The sequence below is a fragment of the Cydia strobilella genome, chromosome 15 (genome assembly GCF_947568885.1).
Source record: "Cydia strobilella chromosome 15, ilCydStro3.1, whole genome shotgun sequence".
Classification (NCBI taxonomy): Eukaryota; Metazoa; Arthropoda; class Insecta; order Lepidoptera; family Tortricidae; genus Cydia; species Cydia strobilella.
The window spans coordinates 13,362,210-13,377,734 of NC_086055.1; the positions used below are offsets into that span (position 1 = coordinate 13,362,210).

Here is a 15,525-nt window from a genome sequence, read left to right on the forward strand (position 1 = left end):
ACGATTCATCTTTACCATAGACATAGTATAGTAGTTATAGACATGAAACCGAGCGACCAGGGGTAAGAGAAAGACATACATGAAGTATTGACAGGTTAATGTATGGCAGCATAATCCTTTTTCTCTTTCACTCTTATAAATTTCGGTATTTCGCCATCGCCTCCTACCTATGCTGCCATAACCCGACCATGAAAAAAAATCGGTCGGTGATAAGGACAAAGCATGGCACTATTTTCTTTTTCCTCTTATAGGAATCGCAATAAAACTATATATCTTTCTCTATCAAAGAGGTCAGGCCCTTGATCTTTACAATCCGTCGTTGACATGAGACATGAGATGTCATAATCAGAAAATAGTTATTTGTCATACAAGGGTGCAAAGTTGTATTTTACCCGCGAGTGTAGAATTGAAACACGAGCAAGCGAAAGGATTCTATAGGTGAACCACGAGCGAAGCGAGTGGTTCTAAAATAGAATCCTAAGCGTAGCGAGTGGTTCAACACACGAGAAGTAAAATACATTTGCGCCCGTGTGTAACACAAAACTTTTCACCTCACTATAGCGAGGAAAGTGCGACATCCACAGGCGTTAGATCATCTTCATCACTGGAATCACTCATTACTTTACGATATTATAACAGAAAACTCTGGAAGTTATGTATTTTTACGCGAGTCGGTGAGAAAAGGTTTTAAGTAAAAAAATTGTTGACAGTGTTGACATTTCTAATGTACGAAATGTCAACGATGCGTTTTGAAATTGCATCGACTCAACTTGTGCGTTCAGAATTATATTTAACATCATTATAAAAAAACAATCGTTTCTTATGGAATTTTAAGGTTTATGACTTAAAATCATTAAATAGAGCTAAATTTGGTATTTTTTATTAGATTCTCAAACCATTTATTTAATGATAATTAATATCGAACGAACCATTATCATGAGCGTTTTACGTTTTGTTATTTGTCAAGCTACTTAAACACGCTCCATCCAAGGTCAAATGACTTTCCCCACTAGTGGATAAAACGCGTTTTTCCCCGCTTGTATTGAAGGATAAACGACAACTCCCCGAGCTAGTGAGGGGAAAAAATATATGAAATTTGACAGCAGCACGACATTACTACCGACTGCATTACTGCCGCAAATGTCAAAATCGAGGTTGCTGTCCGGATTTTTGACATTTGCAGTAATGTCGCGCTGCAATACAGCAGCAGTAGTGCTGGTGCAGTCTTAATCCGAATGGTACCTTAACTTTTCCGGTCATCGGCTCAAGGCCGTGGCAGTTTCTTCGTAAATCCAATCCCGTTGAAAGCATTTTCTTTTCATTAAACCTGAGTAAAGTTTGTCCGATGAAGTATTGATTTGCTTCAGCTGTTCATTGTGATGAATGGACGGTGGAGGGCCAGGGACAGGGACTAACCTCTATTATAGCTCGTAGACCGTCTACTCCAATTTTTGGGTTCGTATTTCGGCACAAACACGACACTTCGATGATTCACAATGCACAGCTAGGGAATACTATTACTTATTCTGTGGCTAGGGTTAAATGGGACGTCACTGATCTTCTTCGAGTACTTCTTTACTCGATTTTTGAGTTTAATTAGATGAGTGCGAATTTGGGCGCGCCGTCGATGAGATTTTATTTTGCACTGGCGGTTGAAGGTGAGGGGAGTGGGGGGGGAGGTTAGGAAAGGATGTTGCCCTTGCTAGGTATGAAATAGGTATATAAAATTAGCATTAATTATTTTTATATTATATTATTTTGACCCATGTTCTTTCACTAATATGCGTTAATATTGTTAAATAACAAACGAAACCGTCAACGCCCGCGCCATCTATACGAGAGTAGATCGAGAATCAAATTTTCTTGATTTTCGAGAAGTTTTTTCCTTAGACTGTATCCATCTATTACAGAGTTTTATCTTTGGTATAACTAGAAGAGGCGAGGAAATGTTGTTGGTATAATAAAACTTTTGAAGAAAATATTAAGGGAAAAGCGTATTCGCCTAATATGGGTGAAGGTCGTGTGAAAAAATGGATAGAGAAGAAAATGTTATTAGATCAAGGCCGGTACAAGCGAAGGAAGGCAGTACCTTTCATTGTAAACAAGGTAAAAAAACACTGTGAATTAACATTATTCCCTCTATTATTCACAATGATACACTAGCTACAGAAACTTATATAACTTTTTTGTGAGCACAAAAACCTATTTAAAAATAAAAACGCACTCAAATCGGTTCATCCATTCGGGAGTATTAACCACAGACAGACACAGATACACACGTTAAACTTATAACAACAATTTGTTTCCGGCTCTGTTTTATTGTAGGTAGTACTTAAGTAGGTACCGGTAAAACGGGGTGGCTTTAGGACAATTTGGGGTTACTTTGATAGTATTAAAATGGCTACAAAATTACCATTATACATTATTTACTGAAACTATTCGTGTAACTAGTTAGATTAATATATATTGACAGTCACGTACTGTAAAAAATTTTGGCTTTAAAAATAGAAATTTCAAAGTCGCCCCATTTCAAAGCCACCCCGCTTTACGGTACCTAATAATAATAATAGATTACTCACAACTTTTTATCCAGCCGGTTTCAGCCAGCCAGCGGTATCATTAAAACGGTTCTACGGAAGTGACTTATTCAGTTACGAGTAAATGGGCTCATTGTGTGTTTTGCATTGGTTTGTATTGTATATTTTCATTGTTTCAACCGACAGATCTGTTTCTCTTGCTAATAATGTTTAATTAATTTTTCACCTCAGCAGCTCGAACAAGCCTACTTTCGTCACTCCCTCCTCCTCTGAGTGAAACAAAGTAGCTTTTTAATTTAGTGAAGGCCATGAACTGCCACTTCATACTTTTATTACAGTTTTTTTTGTTTCTCTGTATTATTCTCTGTAATTCGAAATACATTTTAACCGTTAATATGTTCTTACTACTGAGGTGAAAAATTATGTGTGCAACACGAGAGCAAAGTTATTTTACATCTCATGTTTTTGAGTCCCGAGAATACGAAAGATTCTAAGTTAGAATCTTGAGCGTAGCGAGGAAAATAAACACTCGCAAGAAAAACCAACTTTCCTCTCTTGTTGCTCAATAGTTATTTACGATACAAGTGCGGAAAAGAGGAAATTCGAAACGAGTGGCGATAAATTAAAACACGACCGCAGGGAGTGTTTTAAATCGACACGAGTTGCGAATTACCTATTCGCACGTGTATCATACAACGTTTTACAGTACATATGGCCCTTTAAACTTTCGCCATATGCACGAAAAGTGCTCTTTTACGCACTAGTGCGAGAAAGTAGCACCATATGTACTGTAAATAACAATTGTTGACATTCTCTTCCTCTAACTAAGGCACAAGCCCTAAATAACTTTCAACTAATTTAAGTATATTTGTCCGTACCATAATAAATGCTTAATCATGCTTTGTTTGCCTCGAAGGGCAAAATTTAATTATTTCCCAACTTGTTCACGACATGTTGGAACTCAAGACTCCACTAATTGAGTTGGCAACTCAGCCTCCGTCCGCCCTCTTTGATCTTGGCTCGTAGACTGCACTTTCACAACAGTAATGAACCGTATTAATTAATATTGACAGTCAGGCTAATAGGGGATATTACTGCAATGTTCTGCCACCAGAGTGCAGCACTAGCCTTTTTAGTAAACCATGGAGTAACTCTTGTATATACTTGTACCTTTAACAGGTTTTCGACAACTTTTCAGAGATAATAAAATATGACATTTATGCATCAAGGCGGTTTGTTTACATAGGACCTACCGGGAAACACGAATCCGAAATTTCGCTCTCTGCCTCTTTATCGCTCGAACATGCAAGACCAAGAGTGGCAGAGATGTTAGATACCGAAATTTCGATTTTCTTCCGCAATAGATCCTCAGATTGTGGTAGTGACAGCACTTGCGCATAGTTTCGCGTAATATTTCCTATTCAGAGAACGTACCTACACTGACACGAATAATATATGCTAGATGTCATTTTACAGGGACGTAGTTATGCGTTAGAGGGAGCCAGCGATATTGTTATCTCATTCCACCGCATATTAGTTGTGGAAACGTAGCATTACGTAGCATAATAGGTACGAGTACATGGCAGCTTTTGATCAATCAATTGAATTTGGTGAACTTACACAGCGGGCATCTCATGCGCTGCAAATTGAAGTGGGCAATGTTGACGATAACTCCGGATATCTTGGCCCGCCATTTAAAACTCCAAAAAAGTGGGTAAAAACATGATTTAATTTTTTTTTCTTCCAATAAACTGATGCGTTTGATCACAAATATCACAATGGACGTGCTGAGCTGAGCTGAAAAAAAAGTAATACCTATTGATGCCATAAAATTTTCTTTGATCTAATTTTGTGTTTAATCAAAAAAAGCGGCAAAGTTGGCGATAATGACGGTTACGCTACGGAGCGTCAACGATTGGCACTTTGGCTAGCCCCCAGGGGGCCTAGCTAAGATAACAATCGTTGATAAAGAACGCCAATCGACACTAATATATAATAAACGGAAATAGTCACGTAACTTTTCGTAGCATTTGTCATCCCGATACATTTTTTCTAGTTAGACCAAGAAAAGTCTGCAACGATTTTGATTCGCAGTGCAAGTGTTATTTTAAACGTCAAACTTCTATGAAATTATGACGTATAAATGACGTATAATTTTGACTTAATTAACACGTGCACTGCGTATGCTATCAAAATCGTTGCAGACCTTTCTTGGTCTAACTCTATATAACACTGTACACTGTACAAAACGCACTTTGTATATATAGTTGGTCAAGCAAATCTTGTCAGTAAATAGGAACAAAAAACTATACTCATCCTTTTCTTTTGGGTGCTAGTACTAGTGTAAGACAAAGATAGTATGATTTTTCTCTGTCTATGTTTGAAATGAAACAGTCCCTTGACAAACTATAGCTGAAAAGTCGGAAAAAAGGTAAAATAGTGAAATTTCATCGTGTTAATGACACTACTTACATTTTTACACACTTTTATTTAGCTTCACTGCGTATATACATACCTTTGTATATATAGTGCTTCAAATCTTGTAACTAAAATTTGAACCACTTCCCGTTATCTGATTCAGTTGAAATTTGGAGTACTGTCGTAATTCCGGTGACAATGCCAACATGGAGGTGTTCTGATGATGCAGCCGGTAGGGAGCCAAAGGAACTCCTCGATGGAAAAACACAAACACATCAAGATTAGGCTCATTAGAAAGGTCTCAAGAAGTACTCGATAGACATGCAAATGAAAAGAAGTACAGTCAGCAATAAAAGTGTGTGTCACTAAAAAAAATTGACAGTTATTTCTATTCATTTGGCGTTAATAATCTCCCTTAACCTCAACTAAATACCTCAAACAAAAAAAAAACTTCATATAGCATGTAATGCAAATCAAAAAGACAATAACGATAATCTAAAATGTCCCTGACGTCTATCAAGCGAGAATTCACGAAGGGCTCAATAAAAATTCCCTTTGGAAGCAATTTGGCCGTGGCAGCCATATTGATGCCTTTGCCTCCCGAGTCCCGAGCTGGAATGCTTCAGTGGAACCAGTGTAATTCTCGATTTCCGACTTTTTTGTCAAAACTATTTTTTTAATACAGTTGCTCAAAAAGTGCTACTTTACGTAGCTGTTTAGCGTGCGGAAAGTTGGTTTTCGGTTTTCGCGAACTAGTGCTTTTTACTTTTCCAGCTTTTTTAAATTTAATTGTGACCGTAGTAGGGTAAATATGAGGTTGGGGAGGGGCAACGCCCCTTTTGGCCCCTAGCGACGCCCTTTTGGCCACGCCCCTTTTTTGATCACTCCCCTTTTGGCGCCAAGCCACGCCCTTCTGTGCCACGCCCCTTTTGCTTTCGCCATGCATGATTTATGTATCCATGCCAAATTGCAAATTTCTACCACTAAAGACGGACTCACGGAGCAAAGCCGAGGACGGAAGGACAGACGGACAAGGCGAAACGATAAGGGTTCCTAGTTGACTACGGAACCCGTTGATCACCCGTGTGTCTGTCTGTATGTCTGTATTACATCTGTCACAGTCCATTTTGCTTCGAAACTACTGAACCGGTTGAGTTTTTGGTACACTAATGTAATTCGGTGACCCAAAGACGTCCGTAGTAGGGATGAAAATTCCGGAAAAAATCAAGTTATTTTTTCGGGAATTTTACAAAATTTAATTTTTTTCGGTTTTTTTCCAGTTCTATTCAGAAAAATTAAATACGTCACACACAATGCCACCTACCTGTTTAAATTCCTAATTAAGTATATATTGAAAAATACATTGTTTTTTTCGAAAGAAACTTGAAAAAAAAGAACCGTTTTGAAATTATCCCGGTTTTTTTAACGCTAGTCCATAGTAAAATAAATAAATTTAAAACATGGTGGCCATATTTGGAAGATGTTAGTTCTAAAAGTTAAGTGGAGAATTTTTGAAGATTGCGCCATACATTTTGACAGAGAGCTTGAATTGCCTACGCTCGGCTAGAGATTGGAATACTCGTATCAGCCCAGCCTCCCGAATACCCAGATTATCCGGCCAAGGTCGACCGGGGACCGCATCAATCATCCATATGTCTATACGGTTTGAGATAACAGACATACACATACGTCATAGTTTTAGTACTAAAACCCATAATTTTGCTGCTGTACAGGTAATAACTTATTATCGACAGACTACTCGTCGATATCTCTCTATATGTAGAACAATTAAACTGTAACAAATACTTTTAAATGCGAACTATATAAAAAAAAAGAATTAAAAAAATTATGAATTTGTATGAAGATTAATCTCTATTTCCTGAGTCATGGGTGTTTTATATGTATATAAGTATGTATTTATCTATATAAGTATCGTCGCCTGCTAGCACCCATAGTGCAAGCTTTGCTTAGTTTGGGGTTAAGTTGATCTGTGTAAGATGTCCCCTAATACTTATTTATTTATTTGGAAAAAAAAACCAGGGTGGCAGATAAATTTGGCGCGTTGTTTCATCAACTTCTTTTGATGCTAATTCTACAAGCAGCTCAAAAAACCGGACAGCAGCTCAAATCAATCTACTTACTGTCCGCTATCATTGGCCATCGTTTAATGTTTGATCCTTACTGAACGCTACTAATACCATTATAGTATTTAGAGATAAAGAACCGTAAAACCAAAAGCTTAGCCGTAAAAGCAAATCTTCTTGAATCTTATTTTAATGTCGTAGCCTAAAGCAATTTTTTTTCTCCATCACAAAAAGTGCACAGCGCCGCTAAAGAAGTTTTCACTTCAAAAAATTATTTTTAGACAAAAAGAACATAGATTATGGCACTAAATTACGTATTGAAATTGCGAACTATAGTTTTGGTACTGGACTTTAGTTGAGTGTTTTTTCGGAACGTGAAATAAGCGACGTGACCCCCAGTATGCCCCAGTGCCCCCAGTAGTACAGGAAAATGAAAATAAATGTCCCGCTGAGAGCAACTAGATTGGTATCGGGCGGCCCAGCCTCCCTTCCGAAACGGATAACCGGTCAAGGCCGGATAGGTAGAAGCGGTTCAAGGTAGATACAAACCGGTAAAAAATTGTATAGTTACCAGTAAACTAGTAAACGATAGGTATTTTTCGTACTGAATATTTACCGGTTTACTTCCCTTAAATCAAGACATTTTCTGTTTTTCTTTTTAGGGTTCCGTACCCAAAGGGTAAAAACGGGACCTTATTACTAAGACCGCTGTCTGTCTGTCTGTCCGTCTGTCACTAGGCTGTATCTCACGAGCCGTGATAGCTAGACAGTTGACATTTTCACAGATGATGTATTTCTGTTGCCGCTATAACAACAAATACTAAAAACAGAATAAAATAAATATTTAAGTGGGGCTCCCATACAACAAACCTGATTTTTATGCCTTTTTTTGCGTAATGGTACGGAACCCTTCGTGCGCGAGTCCGACTCGCACATGGCCGGTTTTTTAATATCGTATCGGTCTACTTGTTTTATATTAGATCGGTATCGAGCGGCCCATCAGTCTGCTCTCCGACACACGGATAACCGGTCAAGGCCGGATAGGTAGCCGGTTATCTAGTGTTGGCAGGACAGTTCAAGGCCAGTTTATATATTTATTATTATTATTGTTTATACGTATTGTCTATGGATATTTAATACCCTGCTGTAAAGTAGGTTAAAAATAATTACAAACAAGAATTAGTTATGAAGGTCGCTTCTGACCGCTTCTGTTGCATAATTAATTGTTTTATCTACATCAATATCATAACCTCCCTACCTATATAATATACATATATACATATTTAGAAAAGATAAGCTATATTAACAAATCTGTGGGTGCATCGTAATTTTAACTTTACGTTATCGATAACGTAAAATGCTTAAACATGGCAACAATTTAGTATGGATTTTTTTTAGTTCCATTTTGTTTAATTTCTACAATTTTATGTCGCACTATATGTAATGTAACTGTACATTAAAAGACTCGTGTGATCCTTTTATGAAACTCATTTAATTTTTTTCATAAACCAACACTCGTATTTTAATGCCTTTAATTACGTAGCAGTCACATAAATTACTAATCCTTTATTTGAAATGTTTATTTATTGTCTCGGCACAATTTTTGGAGCATCAACAGACACAAACAGATATAAATTATAACTTGCTTAGCGTTAGCTTTTATCATTCTGATAAATCCAATTTTTTTATTTATTCAACAATCCTTTTCAATGCGTACGTCGCTGCACTCGCCCCAGTGTAGTAAATCGCGTCAGAGAATTTTTATGCAGTTAACATGCGGCATCCATGCATAATAAAAATTGTACCCGGAACGTATCCCTGTGAACAGTAATAACAAAACGACTAGGTATTAGACTCTACTCATAGTCTAATACGTAGTTGATTTTACCATTTTTACCTATCATCCACTCAAATAGCGCTCCAGTTTGTCTTCTTTACGAATTCAGAACAGTTCCCATGAAATTCCAGAGATGGCGCGCTTCGTGACAATAACCCAGGACATGCGCGACGGCGTGCTCAAGCACCTGCGCGAGAGTTTCTTCGCAGATGAGCCCCTCAATAAGGCGGTAGGCCTGTGCCAGCGGGGGGAGGCTCATGCCGCACTTGAGCGGCTCTGTGTCGCTACCATCGCTGATGGACTGTCGGTGGCTGCTGTGAACGGAGACACGGTAAGTTTGTCAATAAGATGAGTCCCTCAGTAAAGCTTTCGGGTTTTGCCAGCGGGGGCAGCCCCACGCCGCGCTCGAGCGGCTGTGTGTTGCCCCATCGCTGATGGGTTGTCGGTGGCTGACCTCGCGACTCGCGACCCTCAACAAGATAGACATGTAACTAATCTCATCCCCCATAATTTGACAGCAAATTAGGTATGTCTGAATTTGATTTTTATGTTTATCAGGGAGTTATTATATCAAAGCTACAACGGTACAGGCATCTAGTTCAATATTTTAAACTTCCGTGGACATATTTTTAACGATACATTTGTGGGTTTCCATAACATCTCCAGTTATTCGGTAGAGGTCCAGTAGGTACTATGTATCACTAGATGACCAGAAGGCAGACAGACACCCTCAATATTTCTTACCTTTCAGGTTTTAGGCGTGGCCTTAAACGGCATCTTATGACCAGGGGACATCGAGCAGTCCATCGACATGATCCAGCAATCATCAGACGAGAAATACAACAAGATCTTCACAATCCTGTATAATGTGAGCCACGAGCTGAACCTCTTCGAGAGCTTCCAAGTCGACAGGTATACTCAAGACCAATGAAAACGTTTATTGATGATAAAGTATGCCGAATAGACATATTGGGCCAACTTGGGTCAATCTAAGGAACGCGGTTATACGTTCATCATATCAGCCTTTTATCGCCCACTGCTGATCATAGGCCTCTCTTCGAGTACGCCACTTAACCTCTTCCGAATGTCGTCCACCCAACGAGCCAACGGACGCCAGGCACTCCTTTCATGTAAAAGCGGCCACCATTCCGTTAACATTTTGGCCCACCTGCCATCACTCTGGCAACATGTCCCACCCAGCTCCATACATACGTTAGAGATCTTATTCCTACATATAAGTAGCTGCGTGCCTTAGATTGACCTGTTGACCCAATATGAGACGTCCATCATCGACGTCATTGAAACGGTACGTTATTAGCAATCTTGATAAAAGAATGATTGATGCAATTTAAATGAAATTGTCTATATTTTTCAATTTATTAACTTCAATCCTACAAAAATCGAGAGTAGACGAAACCAAAACAATAACAGGCGGTTTAATAGGCCACTGAGTACATTTTTGATTACTTTCAATAACATAATAACCGTATTTGATAATGTGTTTAATCGGGTTTGGGAACGGTCAATTTTGATTGGCAATCGCGTGAGACTGCGATTGTTAAATATTTAGGTCCCAAATGTCTAAACCTCTTACAGAACTGAAATACATGTCATATACATAACGAACCAGCGTCCTCTCCTCTGTTATCGTGGCAGGTGTCTCAGCCAATCGGCCACCTAACGGTGTAGGTGACGGCGGCATTTTTCCAACTAAGTTACATGCAATTTTTACTAAGAGCTTGTGGGGTCTTACAGAATCCTCGAGTGCCGCATAGTGTCCGTGTCAGAGCAGGCCAGAGGACAAGGATTAGCCAAAGAATTAATGAGGAGGAGCACCGAGATTGCTAAGGATAATGGATTTAAGGTATTTACTGTCATATCCTGGGTGCCAATCGTTTACGCTCCGTGGCGTAGCGTTGCTCTCTCTATCACTCTTCCATATTAGTGCGACAGAGACAGTTGAGTTTCGTTCGCTACGGAGCGTAAACGATTGGCACGTTGGCTACGCACCCGGGTTGCTTACCTTTATACCGTCCGTTTTTGCGAAGACCTGTCAAGTATACTGCGGCCATACATTATTTCTGCCAAGACGGTGCAAACAGCCCAAACAGGACACTATTAGCTCCGTAGGATCTCCGTAGTATCAAAGATATAGGTAGATATAGTATTAAATGAATGAATTTCTGAATTCATTATCCAACAGATTATATAATATGACCGAACACAACTAATTAAGCTACAAACGACTACTTTTTTATATAATAAAATTGAATGAAACAATGTTAAAACCGATTTTACTAAAAAAGCATTTTTCAATTTTTTCAGCTCTTTAAAGTGGACGCAACAGGGGCCTTCTCCCAGCGCATCTGCCTGAGCCTAGGCCTCCGCACGCTGCGCCGAGTTCCGTACGCGGAGTACTGCGACGCCAACGGAGCACCCGTGTTCAACGTGCCTCCACCACACGACTCTTTATGTATCATGGTTTTAGAGATACCCTGAATTAACGATTCCTAACGTTGACCGAAAATTGCTTGATCTAATGCAATTTTTCGTCGAAAGTTTTTTTTCTTATTAGTCGGACCTAATAAGAAACCGGCGCCGACGTTGCGTTTAGCGTGCAGTTTACATACGAATTGCAGTCGGGTTGTAGTCCGTCTGTATCGGCCCTTAGAGTTGGATTCTGCGCTGTAAATTAAAGACTATTTGTGCCATTTTCAACTAAAAGGGTACTTATTGTCGCTTGTCAGTAAGGCGCTATTTCCATATAGCTTCAATTAGAAATCAACCTTATCAACAAGCGACAATGTGGTAACTTTTGGTTGTAAACGTCACATTTTTTCGGCGTTTTGTTACAGAAAATAAACCTATATGTACTTTTCTTACATATCCACTCACTAAATTCGAGTTTGTTAACACATGATGCGACTAAAAAGCTCGAGATGAAGTGGAAACCTTTGTGTTAATCCCATTCAAAGCTCTCGAGAACTTTAATTTAAGTTAGGTTTACAATATTCTAGAAAAGTTTGTCACTGTTTTATGTAAAAAATTACAAAATGTTACATTGGGTCAAACACTTTGCGGGTTAAATGAGGATAGGTAATGAATCAAAATTAGCAGGTTTGAGTTAGAAGGGCATCGAAAGTAGATTTAGATTGTGCCTGAGTTTCAGAAGTCGTTTGTTAACTGATTAATTATCTACCAAAATTTTACAATATCATTGTATAAATTCTCTAGACAAGCTGCATTTTACCTTTTTATCAGAGCGACAAAAGTGACAAAGCTTTTTAAATAAGGATAAAAAAACCTTTATAATTGTTATGTATATATACAAAGAAAATTATTGGGGGCAGGGTTCGGTGCCAAGCTGGGAGAAAAATATAAATACATAATGAGTATATGTTTGAGAACAGCATATTAAAAAATGTCGTATGGGTATTAATGCTTTGATTTATTTTTCTATTTAAATAACTCGGATTTATTAATAAAATATGACATATTTTGGGAGGTTTTTTAAAATATATAGTATTTGTAACATAGGTAATCACATCTATAAAAAATCTCCGATTTGCGAAATAATGTAGATTTCTCATATATTTTGGAATGTGCTGATCCGACTAATTGTGTTACCTGTCAGTATGAAGTACTCGAAGAAGTTGTAGAGTAATTTTATTCCCCATAGGTCCTTACATAGTTGTACAATACCGATCTGAAGTATTATTTTAACGTGGTGTTGAATCTTTAAAGGCGGAATACTTATACCTATTTTATTGTTACTATACTTTAATGTTTTGTGTTGTGAATGTCGCCGTAGTTAGTATTATTATTTATTCTGTGATATCGCTCAAAATTAAACTATAACTGCTCTGTTGTCGTAATAATTATATGAGCTTTTATAAAAATGTAATATTATGTGCTAATAATTTAATGTAATATAATAATGTTAGATGTTTCATGTTTATCATATTGCACAAATTATGATCCAGAAGAAAAATATTTCGGCCTGTTCGACCTATTTTATTTACATCACATTTCTTGCTTTAATTATTTAATTAATACAATAATTGTAATATAACTTTATTTTTGGGTACCTACTTATTAAAATTATTCTTAGAGTTAGACCAAGAAAAGACTGCAACGATTTTGATAAGCACACGCATGACACGCAGTGCGTGCTATCAAAATCATTGCAGACTTATCTTGGTCCAACTCTATTAAAATATGCAGAATGTAATTTTAATTTGATTGGATGTTGCTTAATCGTATTTAACTTATTATTTACTATTGTGTTCGATGAGTGACACAAGGAAGCAAGGAACCAAGAAGATAGGACTATTTAACTCTTGCGTTAGCAGCCGGGAAATAAGAGATTACCGGCAAAGTACATAGTTACGGATAGTATAGGGATTTAGGGATACGAGGCTGGCAATCCCTTTTGTATAGGTATGTAGGTATAGTATATTTCTCAAAATACCTAACATAAGCGGACATACCTAATACCACCTAGAAGCAAATAACCTACAAGTGGCTCACAGACTTGTACACTTTACTATGTGTACTGTACTCTTTACTTTTGCCTCCGTTATTTTGAATAATTTCCAGAATATAGATCGACATATGTGGCTTTCCAGCTCAGAAGGGTCCTTATGGTTCATTTGCAATAAAGACCTAAAGAAATTGTGATATAAACGTCCTCATTGCACATGAAGCTGGACCCTTCTCTGATGGAAAGCCACATATAATACTTGAACTTGCTTTCAAAATTTCACGAGAATCGATGGAGAAATGCGACCTATGGAGAAAAACAGCCTGACAGCCGATTTACGTGACGACTTGACGAGCAATTTGAAGACTTTTTAAATAGAAATAGTTTATTCGTGGCACATTATAACACAAGAAGAACCAAAAACAAACTTACACATAACATTACAACGCATATTTAACATTACATTACATCACACGACCGATATTAGCCACGAAATGGTCCCGACTCAGCATGGCCGTCCTAGGCTAGTTACTAGTAATGTTAAATCAATTTCCGGCTCATCTAACTAAATCTACCCCAAGAATAATATTTCCGCACATGTTTGAGAAAAAAAACAAATGGTTACTAAAGATGTGAAAACAAGGAGAAGTTGGTGTTAGAGAATTATTTTGATTACATTTCGGGTTAAAGATATTTTATTTGTCTCAAAAGAAATATTACATTTCACTTAATGATATAGTAATACATGCAAAAATTATGTTGGCTACTGAGCGTTAACAGTAATGCAAAATACATATTATGTTTTTTAGAGGGACAGTAATAACAAAATGAGCAAAACAATAAAAACTGACATAAGCTAATTAACAGATAATAACTTCTTGTGGTGTTTTTATATTCCCAAGTGTGCGATTCTAAAACATGTGGCGGGTAGGCATAGATTCTTTTATTCCCGGCTTAAGGCGATAACGTGTTGCCGTTTGTCAGGGCCGGATTTAGATGGCTGAAATATTATCTAAAATAAATGTTTTTAGTTTGGTTTTGAAAATGTTGAGTCGGTGCATTCTTAATATTTGGTGGTAAATCATTGTACATGCGCGCTCCCTGATATGTTACGTTTTTTGTGCCAAAATTTTTTGTTCGTATAAATGGTAGGGATAACTTATTTGCGCTACGCAGGTTTCTCTTGCCGCTCTCCTCATTTGTTTTGAAAGCAGTTTGACAGTGCATGGTTTTATTGAGGATTTTTTTAATTAGTAATATAGTATTATAAGTGTATAGTTGTTTGAGGCTCATTAGTTTAGATTTGAAATAAACTGTATTAGTCGGGGTTAAGTAGTCGTAATTCAACAATAGTTTTATTATTTTGTTTTGGGCAATTTGGAGAGAATGAAGATTTGTTTTCGCGGCACAGCCCCATATCTCAATCAGGTAATTAAGGTGCGATTTGACTAGTGAGTTATATATATTAAATTTAACAGTAGGGGGAATGAATTTGACTATGTTTCTTATTGAACCCATGATGCTAGACAATTTTGATTTTATTTTATCTATATGTGCCTTCCACGTTAGACCGCTATCCAAAATCAAGCCGAGGTATTTTTCCTGTGTTGATTGGTTGATGGTAATATTGTTGATTGATAATGGGGTATGATTACGTATTGTTTTATTTTTAGCTTTGAATATGATGTATGAGGTTTTAGAAGTGTTAATTGTAAGCAGATTATATTGAAACCAATTATGCAGAACGTTAAGATCATCTTGAGCTAGTTTTACCATGTCAGTAATTGAGTTTCCATAATAAAAAACACACGTATCATCCGCATAAAGCGATATCTCACCGTTAAGTTTAAGCGTGCTTATATTGTTAATATATATTAGAAATAAAAGCGGTCCTAGAATCGATCCTTGTGGCACGCCGTAGGTAATTGGTTGTGCTGTGCTTTGGTAATTACCTATTTTAAGAGCCAACAGGAGCTGAGCGAATTCTCAATTTTGAGATTTCAAACTGATTATCTCCGTCGCGCTGACGGGGGCGGCGCCGCCATATCCCCGTGTGTGTGGTGCACGCACACAGACGCGCACGTCATTTGCGCTCACGGACCTTATGCCTGCAAGTCGCGTCGCGGTCGCGGCCCGCTATATAGGCATATCATAGGCTATAGCTAG

General features: G+C 37.7%; 1 protein-coding gene and 1 pseudogene across 1 annotated transcript in view; both read left to right on the forward strand.

Moving 5' to 3' along the window:
• LOC134747569 (fasciclin-2) overlaps positions 1-15,525 on the forward strand; it is a 406,372-nt gene that overhangs the window by 368,182 nt on the left and 22,665 nt on the right. The gene's annotated exons all lie outside the window — the stretch shown is intronic.
• On the forward strand, positions 9,010-12,821 carry LOC134747586 (uncharacterized; annotated as a pseudogene).